The 26,118-nt window shown below is 42.4% G+C and overlaps 1 long non-coding RNA gene across 1 annotated transcript; it reads left to right on the top strand.

Annotated features, from left to right (window-relative positions):
- Nucleotides 1-22,466: 22,466 nt before the first annotated feature.
- LOC120882277 lies at nucleotides 22,467-25,907 on the top strand. The gene is made up of 2 exons (XR_005725465.1): nucleotides 22,467-22,552; nucleotides 25,739-25,907. It is a non-coding gene; the product is annotated as an uncharacterized LOC120882277 (long non-coding RNA).
- The last annotated feature ends 211 nt before the right edge of the window (nucleotides 25,908-26,118 follow it).

Here is a 26,118-nt window from a genome sequence, read left to right as displayed (position 1 = left end):
CTTGCTCCAAACGTTAGAAATTTTCCTTTGAAGCTTGAACGCATTTCCTGTCGCTTCAAATCCCTTTAGGAATTTTTTCGGTCCCCAGTTGTAAGCTAGTACAAACACACCAAACCAACTAATTTAACTTTAAGTTGTGTGCATTCTGCTTTATTCATTCAAGCGTCTTATTTGTTTTTGCTTTATATCTGTGGTATTCTGCTAATGGGAAAAGTCTAAAAGCAAGTTTTTCGACTTTGTCAACAACACAATGAGAACAATGGAAAGCAAATTCCCTGCTTAGCTTCCCTTTCCCCACCCTGCCCCAGCAGCCATGAACTGAGATTACGTTTCCTGTATATACCTCCAGATGTGATGTGTTGATAAGGTGCTCTTACCATGTCAATAACACAAAACTGCCTCACTCTCCTTGAAGATGGATAATTACACCAATACATATATTAGCTCATAATGTTCAATAATTCATTTAACAAGTCCCTTGATGGGCGTTCTGACTGTTTCCAGTTTTTCTTATGCCAAAATTTATTGAAATAGCATCATTGTAAACATGAATTTGCAAGTGGCAGAAGAGGAGGAATCATATGATTCCATCTTTATTATAAAAGACCTACACATAGCATAGATATTTAGTGTTTGAGGTCAATAAGTTTTCCTAATACATGCAGTTGATCAAAGTTTAGAGAAGGAAGCACTATACAACATTAAGTGTCAGTCTTGGAATTTTTTTCCTCAACATGATAGACAACAATTGTATCTCATTCTTCTTCTAATTTGCATTTATTTAATTATCAGAGAAGCTTAGCAACTTTAAAAAATTTCTTAAATTTTAATAATATAATTTTTACCAATTGTTTGTAAATCATTGAACCTTAAGTATATATTATGAGAAAAGTAAAGTTTCTAGGATCACAACCACCGGAAAAAAAAAAAAGGCTATTAACAGCTTGGTATATGTTTTAGTCAATTTTAATAAACAAAGCACACACACACACACACATATATATTTCACACATCAATAGTAAAACAAAAGTGAAATCATACTAACATACTGCCTTGACAGTTGTTTTTAAACATAATGATATATCTTGCTTATCCTTCCATATTGATTCTTTGTGATCAATAGTACTGTGTATGACTCCTTATGGCAGGCCAATCATTAACTGAAGGATATTTGGATGGTTTCAAAGTTTCCACAGTCATAAACAGTGTTGAGATTAGCATCCTCACGCATATCTTTGTATACTTCTCTGATGTCTCACTCCAGTGCATTCCTAGAAATGGAGTTCTTGGATCAAAAGTTTTTCATTTGTTTAATGATTTTGATATATATTGTCAAACTGTCTTCCACACAGCTCTAAGGTATCCATGAACATCCTCTACTTTCTTAATAATGGCATTGATGTTCTTTTAGGCGTTCTAGGTGAAAATGACATCTCATTGTTTTAATTTGCATATTTTGTTTACTGGCAAGGTTAAACATCTTTTATATGTACAGATATTGTTGCACATTTGCATGAAAGGAAGTACTCTGCCAAAAGATTTGTAGTCTTATAGAAAACAAATTTATGGTTACTGGAGGGAGAGGGATAAATTAGGAGTTTGGGATTATCACATTGCTATATATAAAAGACAGTGAAGAATCTAATCTGCCTGCTATGCGGGAGACCCAGGTTTGATCCCTGGGTCGGGAAGATCCCTTGGAGAAGGGAATGTCTATGACTAACACTTTCACTTTTTCATATATAAAAGAGATAAGCAACAAAGACCTGTATAGCATAGGGAACTATATTCAATATATCTTGTAATAACCTACAGTGGAAAAGAATCTGAAAAAGTATATATAGATATAGATATATACACTTCCCTGGTGGCTCAGACAGTAAACCCCTCCATAAAACTGAGGGCTTCCTAGGTGGTACCATGGTAAACCAGTGCAGGAAACACTAGTTTGATCCCTGGGTCAAAAAGATCCCCTGGAGTAGGAAATGAAAACCCACTCCAGTATTCTTGCCTGGAAAATTCCATGGACAGAAGAGCCTGCCTGGCTACAGTCAAATCTGCATGCTGGAGAGGGTGTGGAGAGAAGGGAACCCTCCTACACTGTTGGTGGGAATGCAAACTAGTACAGCCACTATGGAGAACAGTGTGGAGATTCCTTAAAAAATTGCAAATAGAAATGCCTTATGACCCAGCAATCCCACTGTTGGGCATACACACAGAGGAAACCAGAATTGAAAGAGACACATGTACCCCAATGTTCATTGCAGCACTGTTTATAATAGCCAGGACATGGAAACAACCTAGATGTCCATCAGTAGATGAATGGATAAGAAAGCTGTGGTACATATACACAATGGAGTATTACTCAGCCATTAAAAAGAATACATTTGAATCAGTTCTGCTGAGGTGGATGAAACTGGAGCCGATTATACAGAGTGAAGTGAGCCAGAAAGAAAAACACCAATACAGTATACTAACACATATATATGGAATTTAGGAAGATGGCAATGATGACCCTGTATGCAGGACAGCAAAAAAGACACAGATGTGTATAGCGGACTTTTGGACTCAGAGGGAGAGGGAGAGGGTGTGATGATTTGGGAGAATGGCATTGAAACATGTATAATATCATGTAAGAATCGAAATGCCAGTCTATGTCTGATGCAGGATATGACACGCTTGGGGCTGACGCTCGGGGATGACCCAGAGAGATGTTGTGGGGAGGGGGGTGGGAGGGGGGTTCATGTTTGGGAACGAATGTACACCTGTGGTGGATTCATGTCAATCTATGCCAAAACCAATACAGAATTGTAAAGTAAAAATTAAAAATAAATAAATAAATAAATTTAAAAGATAAAAAAACAAACAAACAAACAAAAAAGAATTGAACATGACTGAGTGCACACACATATATATAACTGAATCACTTTATTGTACACCTGAAACTAACACAATATTGTAAGTAAATTATACCTCAATTAAATATATATTAAATAAATATGTATATATGTAAACATTTGGATAAGCTAAAAAAAGATTTGCAGTCTTCATTTTTATCAGTATATTCAATTTCCATGTAAGAAAGTTTGTACCCATTTCGACTCCCTCAAGTAATGTATGAAGCTGTCCATTTCTCCACATCCTCACTCATATTATTATTATGTATTATTTTATTATTGTTAATCTAAAAACAAAGCATTATTTTAATTAATTTGCTTATATTTGATTACAGTTGAAGATGAATATTATGTTTATTGGTCATTCATAGTGGCCTCAAAAGGAAGGAGGGCCCCATGGACTAGATGACTGGAAGGCAGACTAAAAGGGTCTTGGAAACCCCAGCGGCAGTGGCAACAGTAGGGGAGAGGAGAGTTAAGCTTTAAGTTAACTTTCCCTTCTCCTCACCCCTGTCTTTTTGCTCCTCAAGTTGCCCAAGCTCTTGTTCCTTTGCTCATTGTTATATTAAAATTTTTGTCTAAGGCAAGCAGAACAGTGCAAGCAATCTATAAATGATAAAATCTCAACCCCAGCTTTAGAAGAAACAGAGTAGACAAGACAGCCTCAGGCCATGCATTGTCTTTGGGAAACTGTATAACCTTGTGAAGGTTGCTCAGTCTTTTCCAACTCTTTAAGACCCCATGGACTACACAGTCCATGGAATTCTCTAGACCAGAATCCTGGAGTGGGTAGCCTTTCCCTTCTCCAGGGGATCTTCCCAACCCAGGGATCGAACCCAGGTCTCCTGCATTGCAATTGGATTCTTTACCAACTGAGCTATCAGGGAAGCCCCTAGTGGCCCAAAATGTTTGATAAATTCCTGGAATGAATACAGATTGGCTCAAACTGAAATCATACAGGAGGGCACCACAGCCCAACGAATCTCAGGCAGGCAAAAGATGCTGCAGAAGCAGAGCCAATTTGATGGAAGAAGGACCAGTATGGAAAGTGGACATGGGAGGATGAGGGGAAAGGTAATGATTAGTTTAAAAATTATTTGAAAAATGGTTAAATAATTTGGGTTTTGGTTCCACCATCTTCCTTTCCCTCATCACCAGTGAAGGAGTTTATCTCCTGGATGAAAATGAACAGTGTTTTTTCTAAAGAAATTGAGGGATATGCTTGCAAAAGGCTAGGGCTCCAGAATAGGAGGTGGAGGGGAGGATTGGTGCCCGGGGCAGAGTAAAAATCACCACAAATGCTTCCTCTCCCTGAATCCATAACTTTGCACTGATACTGCAGATCTGTCAAGAGGTGACCTGCTTTGTTTTTTTCTTGAAGGTATCTTTTAACTTGCTTTGGTCAATGGGACATTGGCAAAAACAGTGTAGACAAAAGCTAGAAAAGTGCCTATGCACTGGGGCCTGCACTATTGCTAGTCTTGTAAACCTGCTGCCACCAGACTGGATGATCAAACTCATGCCCCAATTATCCCTGTATCCCCAAATAATAGCCAACCAACTCCCAGACGTAGTGTCACCAAGACTGCTAGCAGCAGCTGACTACAGATACGTGAGAGGGGACACAAGCAAAAGAATAGTCCAGTTGAGCCCAGCCCAACTTGCCAACCCCCAACAACTGTACATTAAATAAATGGCAGTTGTTTTAAGGCTCTAGGTTTTGAGTGGTTTGATCCTTGGTGGAAATTACGTGAATCATGGGGCCCTAGGACTGAAATAGAAGCATGACTCATTTAACCAAAAGAAGTCTGGCAAAAAGAGAGTTGGGTCACCATGAGAGAGGGTCATAGCTCCTCTGGTTGTATATCCAGGGTCCCTAGAATGAAGGGGAGACTGAGAGCCTTGAGGAAGGATGTTATGGTAACATTGTAATTATGTACAGTAAATCTTCCTAGTTACCCCTGAAAGGACCCACAGCAATTTCCCAAAGTAATTGTGTAGCGGAGAAATAAAAATCCACATACTCTCCAAGGCTTATTAGACAATGGCTTTGAGCTAACAGTCATCCTGGTGAATGAGAGCATCACTGTTACCCACAGTCAGAGTGAGGGCTAATAAATGTCAAATGATAAATGGATAAATCCAACTCATAGTGGGGCCAGGAGTGTACAAACCCACTCTCTGGTAATTTCTCCAGTTCTTAGGTTTACAGTTGTAATAGGTAAAACCAGCAACTGGCAAAATACCCCAACTGGCTCCCCGTAGAAAAAGAATTTTTCTGTTAAGGAAGGGACAGGTGGAAACCTGGAACGTATTCTCCTTTCCAATTGTAGCAGGAATAGCAAACACAAATATAGCTCTTGTTACATGCCAGACACTCTTCCAAGCACTTTACCTACATTAAAAAATGATTCCTCAAAACAGCACTACAAAGTAGGTACTATTTTTGTTTGCTTTTAGGTATTTTAAAATGATTTTTTAATTTAAGTATAGTTGACTTGCAATATTGTATTAGTTTCAAAGTAGGTACTGTTATTGTACACATTTTACAGAAAAGTTAAGCTTAAGTAACTTGCCCAAGGTCACCAGTTAATAATTGGTAAGGTGGAACTTAAACCAGAAGCTGGCTCCAGAGTCCATGCTATTAACCATTATATTGTACTGTCTAAATAGGAAACTGTAACCAATACTGCAGACATGGGAGACTCTCAGAAATTTGGGCCGCCATCAAGACTTTAAAATTCCAGTGTAGTGATCCTTATTACATAGCATTCTTATGTGATATACCTGTTTGGCTAGTGAAGAGTACAGAGGGCTCTTGAAATAGAAATGATATATATGGATTGACTTTGAGTAGGTTCTGAAGGCACAAGTAACATTTGTGAGCAGTGACTCACACTGCCAGTGTGCCTCCACCTGCCACATTGCTTTCCTTTTGTCAACCCACACTTACAGTTTCATGGGAACTGTTATGGGCTAAACTGAATATTTTTTATTTGTCTGTGCTGGGCCTTTGTTGCTGTGTGCAGGCTTTCTCTAGTTGTGGTGAGTAGGGGCTACTCCTAGTTGTGGTGCTCAGGCTTCTTATTGCAGTGGCTTCTCTTGTGAAGCACAGGATTTTGTAGTTGCAGCCCATGGACTCTAGAGTGCAGGCTCAGTAGTTGTAGCACTCAGGCTCAGTAGCTGTGGTACACAGAGTTAATTGCTTGGAGGCATGTGGAATCTTCCCAGACTAGAGACTGAACCCGTGTCCCCTGTCCTGGAAGTCGGACTCTCAACCACTGGACCACAAGGGAAGTCCAAAGACAAGGTTGTTAAACATATAACTGAGATTATATTAGGTCCTTGAGGTGAGCCCTAATCCAGCATGACTGCTGTTCTTTTAAGAAGAGTGAGTGAGTGACTGAGTAAAAGTCACTCAGTCATGTCTGACTCTTTGTGACCCCATGGACTGTAGCCCATCAGGCTCCTCTGTCCATGGGATTCTCCAGAAGAATACTGGAGTGGATTGCCATCCTTCTTCCTGTCCCTGGAATTGAACCTGGGTCTCCCTCATTGCAGGCAGTGCCTTGACCAACTGAGCCACCAGGGAGATTATAAGAAAATAGGCCCAGAGAGAAGACCATGTGAAGACACATGGAGAAGATGGCAGAGGTGAGGGCTCCAAAAGAAACTAACTCTGCTGATACCTTAATTTCTGACTTCTAGCCTCCAAAGCTCTAAGGAAGTAAATTTCTGTTGTTAGGGCCACCCATTCTGTGGCTCTTTGTCATGGCAACCCTGGCAAACTAATATAGGGACTTCTTTATAGACCAGTTGTATTAGTAAGGGTTCTCCAGAGAAACAATAGGAAAGAGATGGGAATACCAGACCACCTGACCTGCCTCTTGAGGAACCTATATGCAGGTCAGGAAGCAACAGTTAGAACTGGACATGGAACAACAGACTGGTTCCAAATAGGAAAAGGAGTACGTCAAGGCTGTATATTGTCACCCTGCTTATTTCACTTATATGCAGAGTACATCATGAGAAACGCTGGGCTGGAGGAAGCACAAGCTGGAATCAAAATTGCCAGGAGAAATATCAATAACCTCAGATATGCAGATGACACCACCCTTATGGCAGAAAGTGAAGAGGAACTAAAAAGCCTCTTGATGAAAGTGAAAGAGGAGAGTGAAAAAGTTGGCTTAAAGCTCAACATTCAGAAAACGAAGATCATGGCATCTGGTCCCATCACTTCATGACAAATAGATGGGGAAACAGTGGAAACAGTGTCAGACTTTATTTTTCTGGGCTTCAAAATCACTGCAGATGGTGATTGCAGCCATGAAATTAAAAGACGCTTACTCCTTGGAAGAAAAGTTATGACCAACCTAGGCAGCATATTCAAAAGCAGAGACATTACTTTGCCAACAAAGGTCCGTTTAGTCAAGGCTATGATTTTTCCAGTGGTCATGTATGGATGTGAGAGTCGGACTGTGAAGAAAGCTGAGCACCAAAGAATTGATGCTTTTGAACTGTGGTGTTGGAGAAGACTCTTGAGAGTCCCTTGGACTGCAAGGAGATCCAACCAGTCCCTCCTAAAGGAGATCAGTCCTGGGTGTTCATTGGAAGGACTGATGCTGAAGCTGAAACTCCAGTCGTTTGGCCACCTCGTGTGAAGGGTTGACTCATTGGAAAAGAGCCTGATGCTCGGAAAGATTGAACCAGGAGAAGGGTATGAAAGAGGATGAGATGGCTTGTTGGCATCACTGACTCAATGGACATGAATTGAGCAAACTCCTGGAGCTGATGATGGACAGGGAAGCCTGGCATGCTGTAGTCCATGGGGCCACACAAAGAGTTGGACACGACTGAGTGACTGAACTGAACTGAGCACAAGTGTGATAACATTGCAGTTAGGGCTGTTGATTTGGAGGAATTCTGATGTCATCTATACCATGGAAACTTTGGACCTCAGAGAATAAAGGCACTTACAGTAAATGCTGACACACATGCCCCTCTTCCCCCACCATGGGTGGCAAGTAGCAGGGGAGTTTGTCCCAGTAGCACCTCTCTACCTTTGTAAGTGCCCTGAATGGAAGTATCTCCTTTGACTTTTTTTTTTTGGCTGCCCTACAGGGCATGTGGGATCATAGTTTTGCCCTATCAAGGATGGACCCTGCGACCCCTGCATTGGAAGCTCGGAGTCTTAACCACTGAACTGCCAAGGGAGTCCCTCTGCTGACTCTTTGTGAGTTTTTATAGTACAGTACAAGCCATTTAACACACCAGTTCCTTGTACATTTTCACATCAGTAGATTGAATTGGCACAGAGTGCTGTAACCGCAAGATCACTTGAACTGTTTTCCTTCACTGAGAGTTTTACAAAAGCTCTACCAGTTGAATTCAGGCTCTTTTTGTTCCCCTGTGGGAACACAGACCAAGTTGCTTAGCACCTGCACTTCTGCAGTTATAACCTCAGCTCCAGGCAGCTCCTGGCATGGATGGAGGGAAGATGGGGAGGGAAGTGGGCTGGAGGAGGCCAGCCTTTTTCTTTGTCTCCTAGCACTAGGAGTAGCTTCCCTCCACCCCTAGTACCTTCCAGAGTGCTGTGCTCCGGGAATCTTCCTTTCTGCCTCTCCACTTGCACAGCTCTATCCTGGAGACCGCAAGGCCATTGGCCATGTGTGTGCCCAGTGCCTTCTTCTGCCAAAGGATTGTGTATGATGGTGGCTTGGATGTTCATTGTCAACAGTCATATAAGTTTGTGTCCCTCCCCCTGCAAGTTCCCTGTGTACTCTTTTTTGTTCTTTAAAGCACCTGGAATCTGGGTAGAGGAGGAGGGAGGCATCACAGGGTATGAAGGGAGAGAGCAGCTCTGCACCAGCAAGCGGGGCTCTCCATTCACTTTCAATTTTGAGTGGCTGCCCACTTGGGTTCAGCTATTGAATCTCTCATGTTTTTCATGACCTAAAGCAGTACATCTTCATTTCTGATACTGTTTATTTCAGCTTAGGAGACCCCTTGACTCAGCAACCATATTCCCTTTAACTAGGGATCCAGGGCTGTCCCATTGTCATGATAATGTTTTGTTCATGATAACGACCCTTCTTCTGTCCTCCCAGAGGAGGGATCAAGAACTAAGATGCGAAACTTGTAGAAAAAGAGATTAGACTGGTGGGGGGAGAGAGCATTGGAAGAATGTGGTCAAAATGTAAAACTTGCAGTTATAAGATAAATGTTAGGGATGTATCGTACAACATGGTAGTATAATTGACACTGCTGTATACTCTTTATATATAGTCCATGAGGTTGCAAAAAGTCGGACACGACTGAGTGACTTTCACTTTCACTTTCACTTCACTTATACAGTTTATGACGGTTGTTAGAGAGTAAATCCTAAGACATCCTCATCACAAGGAAAACTGTTTTTCTATTTAATTGTGTATCTATATGAGATGGTGGTTGTTCACTAAACTTACTGTGGTCATCATTTCATGATGTATGTAGTTCAAATCATGCTGTACACCTTAAACATATACTGTTTGTATGAGTATTGTTATTATTGTTGTTATTGTTTAGCTGTTCAGTCATGTCCGACTCTGCCACCCCATGAACTGTAACACACCAGGCTTCCCTGCCCTTCACTATCTCCCCGAGTTTGCTCAAACTCATGTCCATTAAGTCAGTGATGCCATCCAACCATCTCATCCTCTGTCATCCCCTTCTCCTCTTGCCCTCAATCTTTCCCAGCATCAGGGTCTTTTCCAATGAGTCAGCTCTTCGCATCAGGTGGCCAAAGTATTGGACTTCAGCATCAGTCCTTCCAATGAATATTCAGGGTTGATTTCCTTTCGGATGGACTTATTTGATCTCCTTGCTGTCCAAGGCTCTTAAGACTCTTCTCTGGCACCACAGTTTGAAAGCATCATTTTTTTGACATTCAGCCTTCTTTATAGTTCAACTCACATTCATACATGACTACTGGAAAAACCATAGCTTTGACTACATGGACCTTTGTCAGTAAAGTGATGTCTCTGCTTTTTAATACACTGTCTAGGTTTGTCATAGCTTTTCTTCCAAGGAGCAAGCATGTTTTAATTTCATGGCTTCCATCACTGTCCACAGTGATGTTGGAGCCCAAGAAAATAAAATCTATCAATGTTTCCACTTTTCCCCCATCTATTTGCTATGAAGTGATGGGACCAAATGCCATGATCTTAGTTTTTTGAATCTTGTGTTTTAAAGCCAGTTTTTTCACTCTCCTCTTTCACCTTCATCAAGAGGCTCTTTAGTTCTTCTTTGCTTTCTGCCATAAGGGTGGTGTCATCTGCATATCTGAGGTTGTTGATATTTCTCCAAGCAATCTTGATTCCAGCTTGTGAGTCATCTGGCCTGGCATTTTGCATAATGTGCTCTGCATATAAGTTAAATAAGCAGGGTGACAATATACAGCCTTGCCGTACTCCTTTCCCAATTTTGAACCAGTCCTTTGTTCCATGTCTGGTTCTAACTGTTGCTTCTTGACCTGCATACAGGTTTCTCAGAAAACAGGTAAAATGGTTTGATATTCTCATCTCTTTAAGAGTTTTCACAGTGTGTTATGATCCACACAGTCAAAGGCTTTAGCATAATCAATGAAGCAGAAGTAGATGGTTTTTTTGGAATTCCCCTGTTTTTTCAATGATCCAGTGGATGTTGGCAATTTGATCTCTGGTTTCTCTGCCTTTTCTAAATCCAGCTTGAACATCTGGAAGTTCTCAGTTCACATACTGCTGAAGCCTAGCTTGAAGGATTTTGAGTATAATCTTGCTATCATGTGAAATGAGTGCAGCTTATTTGAACGTTCAGTGTGGTAATTTGAACGTTCTTTGGCATTGCCTTTCTTTGGGAGTGCTGGATGTCAATTATATTGCAATAAAACCAGGGGGAATAAGGACCAAAGTATCCAGCAGATGAATTTTTGTGTCTTAACTGAAAATTCCCTAGAGAATGGTGACTTCTGAAATGAATTCAGTTCAGTTCAGTCGCTCAGTTGTGTCCGACTCTTTGCAACCCCATAAATCACAGCACGCCAGGCCTCCCTGTCCATCACCAACTCCCAGAGTCTACCCAAACTTATGTCCATCAAGTCAGTGATGCCATCCAGCCATCTCATCCTCTGTCGTCCCCTTCTCCTCCTGCCTCCACTCCTTCCCAGCATCAGGGCCTTTTCTAGTGAGTCAACTCTTCGCATGAGGTGGCCAAAGTATTGGAGTCTCAGCTTTAGCATCAATCCTTCCAGTGAACACCCAGGACTGATCTCCTTCAGAATGGACTGGTTGGATCTCCTTGCAGTCCAAAGGACTCTCAAGAGTCTTCTCCAACACCACAGTTCAAAAGCATCAATTCTTCGGCGCTCAGCTTTCTTCACAGTCCAACTCTCACATCCATACATGACTACTGGAAAAACCATAGCCTTGACTAGACAGACCTTTGTTGGCAAAGTAATGTCTCTGCTTTTGAATATGCTATCTAGGTTGGTCATAACTTTCCTTTCAAGGAGTAAGCGTCTTTCAATTTCATGGCTGCAGTCACCATCTGCAGTGATTTTGGAGCCCCCCAAAATAAAGTCTGACACTGTTTCCACTGTTTCCCCATCTATTTCCCATGAAGTGATGGGACCAGAATACTGAAATGAATACTAAGTCATAAGAAAAGTAGATGGTTGAAGGAAACTATTGCCTAGAAGCTAATACCCTTTCCCTTGAGATGGTACCTATGGAACCCAGGGAGGGGAGAGAGACAGAAAAAAAGAACTCAGGGACCAATCAGGTGGCTTGTTTCAATCCTGACTCTCAGCACATAGCCTCTAATTCAGCTTAAAATGGGAAACAGAATCTCACAAGCAGCACAGTTATGGAGACTGACAAAGTGACCCAGAGTGGACTTCCTTCCTTTGAATAGACTACATGAAGAACTGGAGCTTTGGTACCAGCAGCTGCCCCTTGCGCCCATCTGCCTCCTTGCGGAGTACAGATGAATTTGGGTAAGTCTCTCCTCATTCTTGAATTTCCCGTATTGATTGAGATTCCGAGTTTTATTTGGTGGTGGAGCAGGTTACCTACCCCCTCCTAGTAGGAAAGATACTGGTAGGGGGGGCAGGTGAAACATCCGGAGCATACCCACTCATGGTCTAGACACTGAGTGGGGCTTGGTTGAAAGATACTGAGGAATTCCCACCCAGTCAAAAGATGCTAGGTGGGGGGCTGGCTGAAAGATGCCAGGAGAATTGCCCACCCAGTGGAAAGGTAGTGGGTAGGGGGGCTCGATTGGGAAAAAATCGAGGAATACCTGGGCCTCGGCTGAAAGATGCCGAGGTTGCTCCGTTGTAGGGGACTGAATGGTCTTGGCTGAGCGGTTAAGTAAGAGGCTGATCTGACACTTTTCCTCAATTTGACTGCCTTTATAGAATTTGTCAGGATAAAAGTGAGGAAAATATACGAGAGCTTTGCTCTGAAGAAAAGGGACAAGACTCCTCCCGGCTGGTTTCGGTTTTCTCAGGTGACTGAGAAATTTATGGGAGTGGTGGAGGCCTAGTCCTCATACCGTCCAGTGGGCCCATAGGAAAACATACTCATTAATTAAAATACTTGCTCTTTCAGGGGCCGCACATAAGAACTGGTCATTCAGCAACCTGAGCAGACATGGTGGTCTTAGATTGCTGGAGGCAGAATCTGAGACAAATAAGATGAGCTGAAATGACTCTGGGGAAACTCCTGGAAGAGTTAGGCTCACAAGCAGCACATGGGCCCACTACACAAGGTCACTAGTGATCTCTCAACAGAAATAAAGGGGTGTCAGCAAGCCAGCCTCTGACTAACACTCTAGCCAGGTTCATGTACAGTACATACGGAGCTCATGCTTGCAAGTACCTAGTTAATTGGATAAATTATACTAAAGAGATCTCAACCTAAAATGGCCAAATTTGGGTCCTTTTGATATTCTAAAATTGATATTCTTACATGGTATCTAGAAGCTTCTAAAACAAGAAATGATAGAGTAACTTCTTCGCAGAAAATCAACAAGAAATTGCTTGAAACTATCAGAACTAAAAAGGCTGCTAGCACTGACTTTGCCAGGTTGCAGGTCTGATTGAACTGGGAAGTCACGTTTGGCATTTATGCCATTTGGCTTTTGATTTTTGGGCATCACCTTACCACCTTTTGGGGGCACTCTTGCCACTTGGCTTTTGATTTCTGGGCATCTCTTTGCCTTTTGTTTCGTTTGGAGTGTGACTCCTGGCTGGTGACGTTCTGGTTTGGTTTGGTTTGTTGGTTTGGTTTGAGGGCATAGAGATCTGGTACAAACTGTTCGAGCTAATATGTGAATTAAGGTTCCACACCCAACCTGGGAACCCCTTGGGAAAATATTTTTAAATGATTGGTCAATCTATAGCTATGATAAAATGACAAGAAAAATGGCCTGAAACTATTAGATCTTTATTGACATAGGATAGGAAAATGAACTGAAGTTCCCTTATGTCCAGGACTTCCTCCTGTAATCAACAGCCTAGGGCTGATCAAACCAAGACCCCTACTTCCCCAGAGGGACAATCCCTGTTGGGACCAATCTGCCCTTGTTATCAGGGCCAAGTTGAGCACTATCTGGTCTAAATTTTGGCTATAAAACTATGGTCACACACACAAAATACAATTTTTGACAATGTGGTCACAATATTCTTTACACTCCAGAGAAAGCTTGAAGAATAATTATCTCTTTAAGAATTCTTGCCCTGAGGAAATAATTCCTCCTATACCTTTAGACCAGATCTCTCTGGATCTAGACCATATCTAATTCTTGAAACCAAAAGGAACAAAAAGGGGAACAAAGCCTTTTAAAATCTTACTCCAACCATTTTTTATGCATAACCAAGTTTGGAAAACAAAGCTATAGGATCTCTTGTGTCTGTTTGGATGTATGTATGTCTCAGTGTGTGTCTTTGTTTCTTTGATAATATTGCTGATTGCTGAGATCAGTTTGTAAATGAGCTCTAATCTAATTGGCCTTAGAAAAAAAGTAAAACTCAATTCAATTGTTTGGTTGTGGCCAATTACCTATGTCTAGTACTTCTGGGTTACCTTGGTAGATTTCTGTTCTCTAGGATTACCCACTAGGAAATTTATTTTAGATGAGTGTTCAGTCCTGTTCTATCTTCATGATATTACTAGATGGGATTCTCTCACCGGGCCAATTAATAATACCTGCTCTGGGGGTGCTGGCCATAGATTTTTTTCTCTTAGTGTCATTTAAACTCAGTCAGAGTGATGAGCTAAGTCTCAATTAAAAAAATTAACCTCTCATCTATAAAAAGAAAAATTCCCACAATTATGGGGTGGATCTACATGGTTAATATCAGGCTATGGTCATTTAAAAGCTCCTTTATGTTGGGAAGGGTTAAATCATACTAAATAATCAACCTGGTAATCATGAGACAAGCCTGGGTGCTTTATGAACTATGTCTATTATTACCCTTAGAGAGAGTGATTGGTATGGAATTCAGTGGATTTGTGGAACTAATTTATGGCCTTCACATCTACAGGGATGGATATGAAGGTGTAGGCTGGGATTCCCATGAATTTAAGGTCATACATGTTAACAAATTAGAGGTAACCCTAACCAATTTACCATTGGTATGATCCCAATGGGTCAAAGATCTGTATTCTACTGGTATGACAATTTAGCAGCTTATGTGTGTGTTTGTGTGTGCCTTCAATGTGGTTGGAGGATGTAATTGACCATTTCTAAGCCTTAACAGCTTTCATAAGCTTTAAATGATAGTAATTGGGCTATTAGCCTATTGAATTCTGAGATATCTATGATGAGAAACACATTGCTACACAACTGCAAGGCCCTTGACACCTTACAGCATCTGAGGGAGATATCTGTGCTATAATTCAAACTGAATGCTATATTTCATACCTGGTAAATCCTTTAATGTAACACATTTGAACCACATGAAAAATCAGATTTCTGCTTTAAGTCTTGGTGATCTTTAAAAAAAAAAAAAACTGGTGTGAGAGGCTCATGGCTAAAATATTTACTTTTAATTCCACTAAGATGACACCACCCTTATGGCAGAAAGTGAAGAGGAACTTAAAAGCCTCTTGATGAAAGTGAAAGAGGAGAGTGAAAAAGTTGGCTTAAAGCTCAACATTCAGAAAACTGAGATCATGGCATCTGGTCCCATCACTTCATGGCAGATAGATGGGGAAACAGTGTCAGAGTTTATTTTGGGGGGCTGCAAAATCACTGCAGATGGTGATTGCAGCCATGAAATTAAAAGACGCTTACTCCTTGGAAGGAAAGTTATGACCAACCTAGATAGCATATTAAAAAGCAGAGACATTACTTTGCCAACAAAAGTCCGTCTAGTCAAGGCTATGGTTTTTCCAGTAGTCATGTATGGATGTGAGAGTTGGACTGTGAAGAAAGCTGAGTGCCGAAGAATTGATGCTTTTGAACTGTGGTGTTGGAGAAGACTCTTGAAAGTCCCTTGGACTGCAAGGAGATCCAACCAGTCTATCCTAAAAGAGACCAGTCCTGGGTGTTCATTGGAAGGACTGATGCTGAGGCTGAGACTCCAGTGCTTTGGCCACCTCATGCGAAGAGCTGACTCATTGGAAAAGACTCTGATGCTGGGAGGGATTGGGGGCAGGAGGAGAAGGGGACGACAGAGGATGAGATGGTTGGATGGCATCACCAACTCAATGCACATGAGTTTTGGTGAACTCTGGGAGTTGGTGATGGACAGGGAGGCCTGCTGTGCTGTGATTCATGGAGTTGCAAAGAGTCGGACACAACTGAGCGACTGAACTGAACTGATACCATTTGTATTTTGCTTGTTTCACAAGATTATTATTGTATTACCAAGTGTGTGACTGAGCGTCCAATGAAAATGATGACTAGACTTGAAGCAGTTGATCAAATGTATAGCTTGATATATGATGAATGATTGTAATAGTGTAACTCTAGGTATGGAAAGATGCAATGAGAGGGAATACTTTTCTGGACCATAACTAGAAGACAGGTGTCCAGAGATCTTTGACTATTAAGACCTAGTCCAGTAACAGCACATTGAGTGTCTTATCAACAAAAACCTTCTTCAGAATTGGGTATGAGCCTTCCCAGCAATGCGGGACAAAGTGGTCATGAAATGCCCCCCAAAGTATGGTCAGATTTATGACCACAAGGGGGCCGTGTCAACTACAAATTGGCACTTACCAAGAGCATTGCCAACGACTGAATAACAAAGGCATTTGCCATCTGCCTCTATGGAAATTGAGCCCCATGCTGCTATAGCTGTTGACCTTCACAACCCCTGAGGGAGTTCAGGGTGGGGTGAGGCACTCTGTGCTCCAGGGAATCTGGTGGGTCTTTAGATAGTTGGATGTTTTTAGGAACAGATTATATGATCTCAATCCTTGCATCTCCTCATATCTGGAGAAGCACTAAATCCCTTCATGGTGCCATCAGACCCTCATGACTAACAAAAAACCTTTTGCATAATGAGTGCTTCATGATATTGAACTCCCCCTTCACCAAAACCTTATATATTGACTTTCCCCCACTGCTGCTTTGGAGCAGGCACTCAGAGCTATCTGAGATGCTGCCTCCCAGGCTGCAGTCCTCATACCCAAATAAAACTTAACTCACAAGTCTCAAGTTGTACGTCTTTTTTAGTCAACAGTTCATTAACAGGTAGGACAGTGAGGGATGTTTAATTCATTCTCACTTGCTCACCATTTGGGCAAGAGCATTCTCTACTGGATCCCAAGAGGTGTTCTCATATTCTCTAACCTGGCTTGTGTGGGCCTTTATCTTTTATCTTCCAGAAATCCCTGTCTCTGTCAGCCTCCCACTCTTATCTCCAAAGCTGTCAAGTACTATGCAGGATCTGAGATTTTATCCTACTTACAAATGAACAAGTTAACCTGTTATATATACATTTTTCATGGATGCTGAAAGAAGACACAAGGCTATAGAATCAGACAAAGCACTTTATTATTCACTGCAAAAGTAGAAGCAGAGTGTTTGTGTAATGCTTGTGCCAGCCTCATGCACCCAAGTCCCAGGGGCTGATGCAAAGGGTCCACCATGGGTGCCTGCACACACAGTGCACTGTGTTACAAGAGGAAATGCTGAGTTTGGCAGATTCACTGCTTTCTTTTTTAAAATTTTTGTTTATTTATTTGGCTGAGTCAGTTCTTAGATGTGGCATGTGGGATCTTCATTACATCATGTGGAATTTTTTGTTGTGGCACATGGACTCTCCAGTTGTAGTGCACAGGCTTAGTTGCTCCATGGCATGTGGTATCTTAGTTCCCTGACCAGGGATTGAAACCATTTCCCCTGCAGTGGAAGGCTGATTCTTAACCACTGAACCACCAAGGAAGTCCCTTGTTTCTCTCATAATAAGCAGGAGCGAGCCTCTTCCTTATTGGGGTGAGACAGCACATCCCTCAAGGTGAGAGATGGCCAGGGTAAAGCATGGTTAGGGCCTCACCCAGCAAAGAATGTGCAGGGACATACATGCCCCATGGTGAATTGCCTCTCACAACAGATACAGACCAAGAGAAAATATTGCAAATCACATATCTGGCAAAGGACTCACTCAAAATATTATAAAGAACAACAGTACAATACAACAGTACAACAATGCAATTTAAACGTGAGCAAAAGACTCAAACAGATACTTCACAAAGAGGAATATACAGATGGAAAATAAGCACATGAAAAGATGTTCAACAATTTCCATGCAAATTCAGACCACTATTAGATAGCTCTATGGAGAAGATGGTCATCTTCTCATTGTAGCCTCACGTAGCAGACAGCAGCGAGGGAAAGCCAGTTCTCTCCTATCTCTTCTTATAAGGACACTGCTGCTGCTAAGTCACTTCAGTCGTGTCCGACTCTTAGCGAACCCATGGAGTGCAGCCCACAAGGCTCCTCCATCCATGGGATTTTCCAGGCAAGAGTACTGGAGTGGGTTGCCATTGTCTTCTCTGTATAAGGACATGCCAGGGTCCAGCCTCAGGAGAGTCCAGGGATATCCTCAGGATGGATGACGTCAGCGAATGAAGAAAGATAGAGAAAGAGATAAAGAAAGGCACCGGGTGACCAAGCTTCTTCGGTGAGCGAGGCCAGTTTACTTTATTTTCCTCAGGGCTTTTATATCCTGAGTTATACATACAGCAAGGTGAAAAATGCAGAGTCAATTCAACATTCCATCAGTAATAACTTTTATCGATATCAGGTTCCTTCCTGCAAGAGTCTTATTTTTTGTACATCATCTTCTGTCCCGGAGGACTGTTGATATTCCATGATCTCTTTTAGATAAATGTTGGTCAGCCAGAACAATAATCTTCCCTTAAAGTGTTTTTTCTTAAATTCCTAGCCTGCATCACCCTTAAATACAGAGTTACATTTTTACGGAGCAAAGATTCAGCAGGTTACAGCAAAGAAAGAACTTATTAACTCAAAGTCTAATGTTGTTAATGCTAAGGCTATTACTTGTTTCTACTACATCCTGACTATATGCACTCCCAGGAACACAATGGATAAGGGATGTGAGAACTTGGCAGCAAGCATAGGCTCAACAATGTTGCAAGAATCTGGATAAACCTGCCAAGTAAGCTAGAATGCTAACAGGGGGTTTGAAACACTCCTTTCATGCCCAGGAGATTTATCAACTAGAGCCCTAAGTTAACTCTTTCCAGAGAAAGGTGGTCAGGACAGCCTCCTGTTAATGTCAGAGGAATTGATGAAAGGCATAAAATAGTAAGACAGACAGATTCTGGTTTGGGGGTAGATGCTCGAGCAAGTCCAGGGGGTCCCTTGAGTCCCGATCTCGCCTTTGCCCATCAGGCCTCTTCCTCATGACCTTCGCCATGGGCGGGATTCTCCACACTGGCTCCCGGCAAGGACACTAATCCCATCAAAAGGGCTCCCCTCTCATGACTTAATTACCCTCCAAAGGCCCCACCTCTTAATACCAGACAGTGGGGATTAGGGTTTCAGTATGTACATTTTTGGGAGACACACACAGAGAAAAGTCCACAGCAGCACCTGTTATAATGGCTGAAATTAAAAATACTGACACTACTAAATGCTGGTGAGAACAACCAGAACTCTCATATATTGCTGGAGGGAATGCAAAATGGTACAGCCACTCAGGAAAACAGTCTGGCGGTTTCTTATAGAGTTAACCATACACTTACCACATGGCTTCCCAGGTGGTGCTAGTGGTAAAGAACCCACATGCCAATGCAGGAGACATAAGAGACCCAGGTTCAGTCCATGGGTTGGAAGATTCCCTGGAGAAGGAAATGGCAACCCACTCCAGTATTCCTGCCTGGAGAATCCCATGGACAGAGGAGCCTGGCAGGCTACTATCCATAGGGTTGCAAATAGTTGGACATGACTGAAGCGGCTTAGCATGCATGCCTCAATCCCACCATGAATCCCATCATTTATCCCTTGGGTAAATATTTACCCAAGTGAACTGAAAACATGTGTTCCCACAAAAACTTGTACACACATATAGCAGCTCAATTCATCATTGCCAGAAACTAGAAACAACTCAAATATCATTCAACCAGTGAATGGATAAGCAAACACTGGTACTTTCATACACTGAGATACAGCAATAGAAAGGAATTGAATTATCGATATACTTAACAAGTTGCATGAACTGCAAAGGTGTGTTGAGTGAAAGAAGCTAATCACTAAAGTTGCATACTATGTGATTCCATTTATATGACTTTATTGAAAAAATATAACTAGAGTTATGAAGAGATTAGTGGGTGCCAGAGTATATTGCTAGGGAGAGGGTATCAATATAAAGGGATTGTAGAAGGGAGTTCTTTGGGGAGTGATAAAACTACTGTATAAAGATACTATTAAAAACCATAGAACTGTATGCCCTCTTTCCTCACTAAAACCCCTACTTTTCCTAGCTTCCCTTGCTGCTAAGTTTTAGACATATAACTTAGGTTCTGCCAATCTCATGCTAGTGATTTCTAAGTTCTCCCTCACCTCTCCACCAGCGTTGGTCCAAGAAGCCCAACCTAAAGTCTGTTCCACTATCTTTCCCACAGATTATAACCTAATATATCTATAATACATATTTGCTAATTTAAACTAGTTGAGTGGATTCTGTTGTGTAAAAACAAGAATGATTATTGACATATCTATGTATGACTGATGGTACTGTGCAATTCCAGCCCATGGCCTGCTTCTTGAACATACCATTTAACCATGATAATCAGTTATTAACCATGGCAAGCCACCATTTTCAGAGAGGATCATTTGGATGTCCTTTTAAAATGGCTAAAGGAGGAGCTGTCAATCCTTGTATGCCAAGTACTCCATAACAATTCCCTAGCACCTGGAATGGTGAAATATTGATTCTAGGTAGATTGGTCAGTTAATTGCAAAGAAGGTTCCAACAATTCCTTCCATTGCTAGATGTGCAGCCCTTTGCACTGGGACTATGCCAGTCTTTCCATCAAGAAGTGGAGTCTATTTCTCTACCCTCTTGAATCTGAGCTGGTCTGTGACTTGGCCTTGACCTGTAGAATGTGGTGGTGGTGGTGGGCGGTACTGTAGGAGTTCTGAGACTAGTCAAGGAGGCTCCTGGAACCTTGAAACCTCCATATCTGGAAGCCTGGAAGCTTAAATCTCCTGGAGAAAAACTCTGAAATACTTAGACTCCAGAGCCACTCTTCAAGCAGAGCTCCTGAGCACGAGTTCAGGAAGGCATGTCTACCCCACCCACAACTCCATCCCCACCCCAAAAGCTAGCCTGGAAAATACTGACATGTTGTCTGCGTGTGACACAAAGGACCAATAGCTCTTGACCCTATCCTCTCCAAGGCCCCACATTGCTGGCAGTTTTCCAGAAGGGCAGTACAAAGTCCCTGAGTGCTATATGGGCATATATTAATGTAAACCATCCACAAGCTGTCCTCAGGACAGCAGGGCACAGAGGAAGGAGCATCTGGGCTCTCTCCAATTCACATTTTGCAGGCTGGCCACTGTTGTCTAAATTCTTGCTCCCTGTCAAAGTTGTCTTGCAGGTTCAATCTCACCAGAACAGAACTTTGTTTTGTATGCATGAGTAGACAGAACTGAGAGGAAAGAGAGAGTCCACACTGTGGGTGGCTCAGGCCCTGCTCTCCTGTCCCACACAAGGCAGTTCCATCCATCTTGGCCTATGAGATCCCCTCTGCTCTATCCTGTGGGCTTGTGATTGGCGTCACATACCACTGAAGCCTTGTGGTCTGCTGACAAAGGTGCTCTCCTCGACCAAACTCTAGCTAGTCTCCTCTGAGCCCTCTTCTCACTTAAGCCTCAATCTTGGTCAATAAAGATGTGAACAAACACTAAAATAGTTTCTAACAGCTCAGGGTCTCCTCCCAAGGATGATCTTAGTCCCCTTCAAAGTGCCTGTGTTCGAAAACTCAAGGCGGCCAAAATAATTTACTGTTTCTTCCAGGCAGCAGCAGAACATAGGGTCCCTTTCTCCCAGTTTCTGTGGAAGGGGAGGACCTAAATATTGACAGGCACCAGTTAATAAACCTAGATGGGTTTCACACTGACTCCCCTCAAACAACTTTCCACTTTTTGTAATTTTTTACTTCCCTGACTCTACTGAACCTTCACTTCCTTCCTTATTCCTTTATTTTCCCTTTAAAAACACCCAGTCACTTCTGTACAAATCAAAGTTCACACTGGAATATTTTCTGTGTTGCAATAATATGTTACTGATTAAAATCTGTCCTGACCACTTTAGTGTCTGGCTTTGTTTATCTTTGATGCTACCACCAACTGAAACTTGTATCCAAATCTTCTGTGTTAGATGCTACTGTTATTCAGATGGCAAGTCCCAAAGGAAAAAGAGTGAGAAAAAATGACTGTATTAGCTGCATGAGTCGGATGAGATTTTAGCCTTCTTTTGCTTCTCACCCAATACAACTACTTCTTTTGATGTCACTTTGAAGTTGTTTTGCAGCAAGTAAAAAAAATATATATATAGATGTGAAAAAGCATGTTCTCCAATACTTTTACAGACCAAATAGTCTAGGATGACAGAGCTGATCCTAAATATGATGAACTGCTGAAGAAACTAGAAGGTTAAGTTAACCTTCCCGAACTCACCTTGTCTCCTGGCTACTCAGGAATTCAGGAAAATAGTGACAAGAAAGGTTGTACGGGAGGAATTTTGGAAGCCAAAGGCTTCCTCATTTCACGTTTTCTAAAATAATACTGCGCACTGTCACTACAGATTTTCGGGCTTGAAGCCTCCTCTCTGTGACTCCGCTTAAGGATGGTGGAAGGGTTCAGGGCTTCTGCTCAGGGACTTGGTCTGATTGCTTCTGCGTGATCCTTATCACAAGCAGTGGTTTATCTTGGTGTATGCACGCGCGCCGCGCCCCGCCCCCCCCCCCCCCCCCGCGCCCCCGCCCCCCCCCCCCCGCGCGCGCCCCCCGCCCCAGCTCACGCGCCCCCTCCAGCGCACGCGTGCCGTGCAGTGGAGCAGAGAGAACGACCCTTAATTGGGTCTGCTGCATTAGTATCTGCTTTCCTGGTGAAATAGGGAACAGACAGGCCACCTCTTAGTGCAAGGCCAGGTGAGCATTTCAGTTGCTAGCCCAGAGAGAACGGCGGGGGCTTTGAATTTGTCCTTTTCAAGATGTAGGATATCAGGTGATTAGGGGAGCAAGGAAAGGGAAGGGTTTGTTTTTTGTTTGTTTTTTTTTTTTCATGCAGATGGCCTTTTCATCCTCTGGGAGATAGAGAGGGTTTATGAGACAGATTACCTTATTGGTAATTCCAGACATGTTGATTAAGATTACATTTCTGGGAGAAACTGAAACAACAATTGGATCATGTATTAAATCTAGTTTTGGTTTCATGAGCTTTGGGGCTTCCCTGATAGCTCAATTGGTAAAGAATCCGCCTGCAATGCAGGAGAACCCGGTTTGATTCTTGGGTCTACCCACTCCTGTATTCTTGGGCTTCTCATGTGGCTCAGCTGGAAAAGAATCCGTCTGCAATTCGGGAGACCTGGGTTTGATCTCTGGGTTGAGAAGATGCCCTGGAGAAGGGAAAGACTACCTACTCCAGTATTCTGGCCTGTGGTTTTCTTCTTATCATCAGCTACCCTTTACCCCCTATCCCCCATCCCACCCCAGTTCACAAAAGAGGAAACGAGTAGCTGATGATCATTTAGAGGGGGAAATGTTTAACCTTGGGCTTCCCAGGTGGTGCTTGTGGTAAAGAACCTGCCTGCCAATGCAGGAGACACAAGAGATGTGGGTTTGATACCTGGGTTGGGAAGATCCCCTGGAGTAGGAAATGGGGAAATCGCATGGACAGAGAAGCCTGGCTGGCTACAGTGCATGGGGTAGCAAAGAGTCAGACATGACTGAGCAACTGAGCACAGCACATCTCCGTAGAACCTGAGACTGGGGAGAGTGGCATGGTATCTGTCTTACTCTCTTCTGGGTTACCAGTGTGTACCAGGTATGACAATGAATCAATGCTCAGTAAATATTTCTTTTACATTTGATTGACAAGGCACAGTTTAAAACACCTGTGAAGAAATATGTTGCCTGTCAAATTGGCAAAGACTTCAAAAGATAGGACCAGTGTTGCAAATGACAAGATCACAGCAGCATTCTCTCACACTTTGAGAGAGAGTAGAGTTGTCTTTCTGGAAAGCAACTTGGCAATAGGTGTCCAAACCTAAAAGGATTGGTTGGCTTGCCTTTGAGCCAGCAATTCCTCTTCTGGTCATTGATCCCCTAAACTAAAGGGCTTATCAATGGTATTGAAGGGAGAGCAGAGCTTGCCACACCAAAATATGCTCCTTTGGCATATTGATCATTTGGGTCTGGTTATTTCTGAGATGCTACAGACAGAGGAGAAGCTCTGAAAACCAAGTGGAAGTTACTCTTTTATAAAATACCTTTACACTTCTGGAAATCTCCATTTGTAAGTGTGTCTCTTGCTCCCAGAAAGAGGGAGTGGGGGATGGATGACTTTATCTCCTGAAACTTTTATTAATGGAGAAAGACTTTAGTCTGCATCACAACTTTACCCTTGTTTACTATTTCTTTCCTGGTTCCCTCCTGTAACCGCCCCCAACCCCCGACATCTCCTTTTGTCTTTAGGTGGAGATGTTATTTAATGTGGTAGTTTGGGCCATTTGGGCGAGTTACTCAGTTTTCCTAGGTCTCTCCTGTGTATGCAGGAGGTATCTATGTTTTTTTTTTAGGTATCTATGTTTTTAAATGTGTTTGTTTTTCTCCTGTGTATTTGTCTTTTATTATGGAGGGGAGGGGGGAGTCTCAGTCAAGAATCTAGAAGGGCAGAGGGAACTTTCTTTTTCCTCTGTATGCACAGAAATTGAACCACAATGAAGTATACTGTCCATGTGTTTTGCAATAATTAAATATGAGAAAGTAATGCCATAGAAGAATAAATAACACCTTGGAAAGATCTTTACAAGATTTTATTTCAACGTAGAAACAAGATAGTATGTGGATAAATGTTACATTTAAATTTTATTTATGTTTAAGTAATGGCAATCCACTCCAGTACTATTGCCTGGAAAATCCCATGGACAGAGGAGCCTGGTAGGCTACAGTCCATGGGGTCACGAAGAGTCAGACACGACTGAGCAACTTCACTTTCAGATGGGAAAAATAATGTAAGCAAAATGCCATGATGCACTAAATGGTTATCTGACATACAGGGTATCAGATGGTTTTTATTTTCTACTATTGGTTTATATATATTTTCCAAATGTTCCCCACTTTTATAATGAGGCAGTTAGAATTAAATAGAGCATCTTTTTTGCCCCCTGGTGGTTTATCCAGTAATGGTCCTTAGTCTGAGGAAGGAATATTGTATCCACTCAGACAGAAGAGCAGATACTACTGCAGGCCTTATTTCCAAGGCAGAACTTTCAAAATTCCCAAATATTTTGCTAGGACTAGTGGTTGTGTCCTGGAGGAGCAGTGTTGTGAAACTCTCTGTTTCACAACAGAGTTTCATATTGTCCTCATATTGACTGTGTGGGGACTATATGCCCTCAGCTGCCATGAGACAGAAATAGCAGCAGTAGGGAGAGGGAAATAGGTTCAGGGATCAGCGGGGCACTGGAGGCAGGGCCTTTGCCATCAGAAGGCTAAAGAGGGCAGGCCATTGGAGTTGGGGTGGTAGCCTTGGGGTTGGAGGGGTGGGGACCCACTAAAGTGGGAGTCCAGGGCAGAATGGATTTGGTGACTGTCTGTGGATAATCAATAAGAGGGAGGGCATGAAGAGCACTTGGGATGAGTGAGGGATGGTAGTGTGGCCTGCAAGGGGACCAAAGGGAGCAGAATACAGGGAAGGTTAAGAGATCTGGGCTGGGCCTGTGACCACTGAATCTAGCCAGACAGCCTCCTCTGGCCCACGACCTCCCTTGTCAGGATGTCAGGGCACCCTCTCTACATTTCTTAGGGGTTCAGCTTTTACTAGGGTCTCCAAAGGAAGAGGAAAAATTCCAAAAACATTGGCTTTCAAACTTTCTGTGAGTCATGATTTCAGGGATCCCTTTGAACCCAGTTCCTACTACACAGTTTCATGTGAAGGGCCTGGAGCACCCCATAGCATTGATATACTGTTTCATAAACTGCTTTTATCATTTGCTGTTTTGCCATAACTGGAAACATGAGGAGTTTTTATTTTGTTTTACTGAATGTGATTCTGCCTCACCCCTTTCTCTCCAACCTCTGGACCCGTGGATGTGTGTTTATTTTTGTTTTTAGGCTCATTGCTGCTCATATCTGCCTGTTGGAGAACTTTTGTGGCCACTGCAGCTCACCTGATGGAAGGCTTTTGTCACCAAAGTAGGGAGGTCATCTGGTTTGGCACCTACAGGAAGCCACCCTGATTGCAGGATTTCCAGCCTTCTCCTACATGTAAATCATCAATAAACATGACGTGACAATTAAGAAGAAAAAAACACTCTGAGTGAGAGATAGCAGAAACAAATGGCAAAACCAAATCTCCAAAGGCCTCAGATATTGGAAATGTCTGCTTTAGTTCAAAGAAGAAATGTATTCTTCCACTCATTTTGTAGACCTAGAAAGTAAAATTGATCTCTTAGGTATATATTTTTTGACTTAGTTTTTTAAAAATACTGATT

The sequence above is a fragment of the Oryx dammah genome, unplaced genomic scaffold (assembly GCF_014754425.2).
Source record: "Oryx dammah isolate SB20612 unplaced genomic scaffold, SCBI_Odam_1.1 HiC_scaffold_23, whole genome shotgun sequence".
Taxonomy (NCBI): domain Eukaryota; kingdom Metazoa; phylum Chordata; class Mammalia; order Artiodactyla; family Bovidae; genus Oryx; species Oryx dammah.
Note: the sequence above shows the minus strand (reverse complement) of the source record. Positions and strands in the feature narration are given on the sequence as shown.